The 4,561-nt window shown below is 34.3% G+C and overlaps 1 long non-coding RNA gene across 3 annotated transcripts; it reads left to right on the top strand.

Moving 5' to 3' along the window:
- Positions 1 to 350: 350 nt before the first annotated feature.
- LOC131352280 (uncharacterized) lies at positions 351 to 3,520 on the top strand. 3 transcript variants are annotated; one of them, XR_009204487.1, is made up of 5 exons: positions 351 to 600; positions 686 to 788; positions 2,645 to 2,722; positions 3,102 to 3,217; positions 3,384 to 3,520. It is a non-coding gene; the product is annotated as an uncharacterized LOC131352280 (long non-coding RNA). The 3 variants fall into 3 exon arrangements; XR_009204486.1 differs by having other exon boundaries at positions 2,645 to 3,217; XR_009204488.1 differs by having other exon boundaries at positions 686 to 831; positions 2,645 to 3,217.
- The last annotated feature ends 1,041 nt before the right edge of the window (positions 3,521 to 4,561 follow it).

Raw genomic sequence — 4,561 nt, 5'->3', positions numbered from 1 at the left:
TTTTTGGGATACAAAGAGGTGTACCTTGTGGAGGTGTTCAAGTAGATCATTTTGGTACTAGATTTGGGTCACAGCATCACATGACCTAGAAGCTATTGAAGAAATAGTTTTTTTTTTAATTAAAAAATAAATTAATAATAGCAAATTAATTCACATGATACATAATTAATACTATCAATTAATTCAATTTTTATTTATAAATAAACAAATGCTGTTTGCAATGCCGCATGCCATATGTATATTTAAGAAGAAATAACTGGGGAACATAGTCAGTTAAGTAACAAGTACCACATTTCAGTCGTACAGAAATTTGTTGACGGTCCCTAAACGAGCACTTCCGAATGTCTGTCTAATGTCCGAATATCAAACTAACTTCACCGCAGTTCTGATTATGTCGTGATCACGAGAAAACAACTTTTGTTAACTCGAGATCATGGGAAAATTAAGTCGTGATCACGAGAAAACAACTTTTGTTATCTAGAGATCATGAGAAATTTAAGTCGTGATCATGAGAAAACAAAAGCAAAAAAAATAATATCACATGGCCTCTCTGGGCTTCCATAATTGATACTGGTGCTCTCAGTAAAGAATTTCTAACAGGTACAGCTGCATGTCACTGTAATTCTGAAAGCTATCATTTTTTGGTAGAGACAGATTTTCAGTTTACTATGTTTTTGTTATTCAGAAATGCTTGCTGAGATTGAAAAGAAACTTTACCTGGGCAGCACAGACAAGAAGGGGAAGAATCCGCTGTACTGTCTTAACAGCCTGGATCACAACTACTTCAGGTGCATTCTGGTGTCCAAGTCTGTTGTATATAATCAGTGTTGGGTAGGTTACTTTGGAAATGTAATACGTTACAGATTACAAGTTACTCTGTTTAAAATGTAATAAGTAGTGTAACTTTTCAATTACTTTATAAAAGTAAAGTAACTGATTACATTTAATTACTTTTTGATTACTTTTAAGTTTCTAATGGATATTTTCAACGAAATCATTTCCAAACATTTATACCAGGCAGGGTTAACCTTACAGTAGTACTCAACTCTGTTTACTGTTAGAATCTTAAATCTTTTCATCACTTGAATTAAGATTATATTAATTTAATTTTAAGCACAGCCATCACAAAACCAGACTTCATAACAAAAATTGTTTAATACTGTTTTAGGAATCAAATCTTTGCATAGCTATGACAGGACACACTGGCAAGTAACAATGCCTTGGGAAAAAAAACATAATCTGAAAAGAGTCATCATAATGTATGCTACAGTGCTAATATAACTAAGTTATATTAGATCTGACATTACCAACACATTTTCAAGGAGGAAAAATGTGAGCTATATATTTTCTGTCAAAGGGTTCATAAATAGAAGTGTGCCTGGCAAAGGTAGCTAGCAGCAGGGACGATTTTAGGTTTTTCATTTAAGGTGGGCTCATCCCCCAGTGAGGGTATAATAGTAAAAATAAAAAATAAATAAATAATAATAAAATAAAATAAAGGTTTGACTAACAGGGTAGGATGGTAAACTTAATGCAGCATTCCACTGTATTGCATAGATTTGTATAACATTTGAGTACTGAACAAGACAAATACAAGTCTTCCTGATCACACACACACACATTTGTCCTCTGATCCTCGCTCTGTGACACGGATTGAAGAATGCGCTGAAAGACGGGGAGGAGCCGAAGTCTGCCACCGTTTTCATATGAAATTTATAGGGGACTGAGGAGATCACTTATTCGTGTACAGTTTATGGACAATCGCAGAATTTTAGGGGGGCTTTAAAATGGCCTAGAGACGCCCATGGCTAGCAGACTAGCTAATTTGTTCTGAATGTTTTGAATACAGGTCTTGAGTACACTATGGGCTCAATGAACGCACAGGTGCGTTTTAGTGGATTTTTTTCCACATAGCAGCTTCAGTAAATCAACTGACCACTCCATCACTTTTTATTATACAGAAACGAGTAATATATCTTTCGAAACTAAAGGGTCTGTTTTTATTTCTGTACACTCACAATAATGACAAAAAGTTTACATTTTAAATATATTATAAAATAAAGAATGGCTAGGTTACATACCTGCAGATGCTTCCTCAGGTTCAACATTGAAGCCTTTGATGTTCAAAGCATTTTAACAGCTGGCAAACAAATTTTGCACTGAACTGTTATATTTGCCCCTTATTGGATTTTAGGATGAAATTATTTTTAAATTTCCAGTACTGAAATGCATTTTTATCACTCACCATGGTGGCAACTCTCAGACAGGTTGTAGTAGCCTAAAGCTTTCAGCGGCAATGTGGATTAACGTAATTGGCAGATGCGCCGCAAATTCAAACCAGAGAACCAATCAAAATCATCAGAATAGCACTGCTTTAACAAACTCTAACAACAAATTAATATTTATTCAACATATACTAGTTTTTTTAAAGAAAATATTCAGATGTAACTCTATTTGTAATCTTTAACCTTTTCATAAGTAACTGTAATTTTAATTACATATTTTTCTAAGTAACTGTAACGAGTTACTGTTACATTTGTTTTGTAATTATGTAACTAGTTACTCCCCAACACTGTATATAATTATATTCATTGCAATGTTATTTTAACTGAAATGCAATATTCTTTACTCTCCTGATATTTAGGTCTGCAGGAGAAGTTATAGCAGCTAGTATGGCACAAGGTGGACCTCTGCCCAACTTCATGTGTGAATGGTGCTTCAGGTACCTCTGTTCTGGTGATTCAGACAGCATACAGATGTCTACCACCGATGTCATAGATTTGGAATTGTCACAGCTTATTATAGTTACATAATACTAGTTATATAATTACAAATTATATAAGGTAATTATGTTGCTGAAATCTGACTAAACACTATACTGTTTACTCTAAAATGTACTTGCACATATATTAAACCTCGACAGGGATGATGTTACTTGCTGGTGTTTTGCCTATTTGTCTGTATGAAATTGCATGAAACTGTTGCAGTGGCAATAGGATGGTGAAGAATTGAATAACAGTCAACAGTTGTGACTTTAACAGGAAACATCTTTAATTGACAATTTGTGTGCTGAGACAAATCTGTTTCATTTATGCTTTGAGGTAAATGGAGCAACTGATGAGAGTATTAACAAGCTTATTGATGACCCTTATGATATGATCATAAGCTGTGGATACACTGGAAAAGTGTCTGTGGAAGAAAAAGAACTCATAATCAGGTAGTTTTAAATTAGAACTGTCTGGAGTATAGTAATGGTTAAACAAAAAAAATTACTGCTTTTTTTCTAAATAATTTCAATTACACAGTTGCATAGAAAATGTTTGTGAGTACAGTACCTTTTACAAAACTACTACTTACTACTTTTTCAAACCTTTTGTGTTCAGGGCAAATGTACTGCACTCAACCATGAGAGTTGTCTCATGTCCACATGCTTGACCAGCTGAGAAAAGGCCTGCAGCTGTATGACCTGCTGGCAGTCATGAAGACACACCCAGACCTTTGTCTGCCATTGTTTCAGGGGAAGATGATAGGGTATATACATTTGCCTTTGTTAGGTGGTCCCCTATAAAATTTTATTTAGTGCAAGCAATGTAGTGTTGTAGATCTGCACTCTTTGGTTGCATGGGTTTTTAGGTGGATGCAGCCTTTGTCCTGGAAAAATGTCAACCTGACAGTGAGAAGGGCTCTGTGAAGTACAATAAAGAACTAAACATCATGAACTTTTTCCAAGACTTCCTACAAGAGATTGAAGATTGTGGTATGTTTGAGCTGATATATGCAGTTAATTATCTATTAATCTTTTTTTTCTTTTCTTTTTTTTCTCAGTTCATGACTTCAAAAACATTATGGAAATATCTCATGGAGAATCCTTTTATAGTGTGTGAGATACTTGACGGTTCTTCATGAAATGACAGTGCAGTTATGAGCCCGAGCCAAAACCAAATGTTGTTTATATATATGTCCCATCTATTTTATGCTGGTTTTTCTGATGTTTTACCACATTTACTACTCACTGTTACAGTTATTTTTAAGTGTTGTTCAGCAGCTAGTCCTGTTAAAATACATGAATTCTCAACAGGTTTGGAGGTTAACAAATCTGTTTAATAAATTTTACAAGAAGTACCATGGAGTCCTTCAGTCATTTGTGTTGCCCTAACAGTGAAAGCAGTGAACCACTTATATGTTCAGGTATCTGCCATATCCTCCAAATACAGTAGCCTTTAACTATTTAAATGATTCCATCTATATCATTTTAACTTAACTCTAACCAAGTAAAAATCTCTAAATACAACTAGAATTGTAATAGATTCACTATGCCACCTGGTGAACAAGTTAAATACACAGTATGCAATTCTACTCCAAATAAACAGTGGTGAAAAAGGCAGAAATAGACAAACCTTCACAGAATGTTTGATTGCACAGAAGTTCAACAGCCATGACTGTGTCAAAGATAAGACTGTGGATAATGTGTAACATAGTAAGGTCAATTTGTTGGTTATTTTACAATGTAAGACTGAGTGGTATTTGATATGTTCTGTAATGTTTCTTTAACTTCAAAACC

This window comes from Hemibagrus wyckioides, linkage group LG04 (assembly GCF_019097595.1).
Source record: "Hemibagrus wyckioides isolate EC202008001 linkage group LG04, SWU_Hwy_1.0, whole genome shotgun sequence".
Taxonomy (NCBI): domain Eukaryota; kingdom Metazoa; phylum Chordata; class Actinopteri; order Siluriformes; family Bagridae; genus Hemibagrus; species Hemibagrus wyckioides.
Note: the sequence above shows the minus strand (reverse complement) of the source record. Positions and strands in the feature narration are given on the sequence as shown.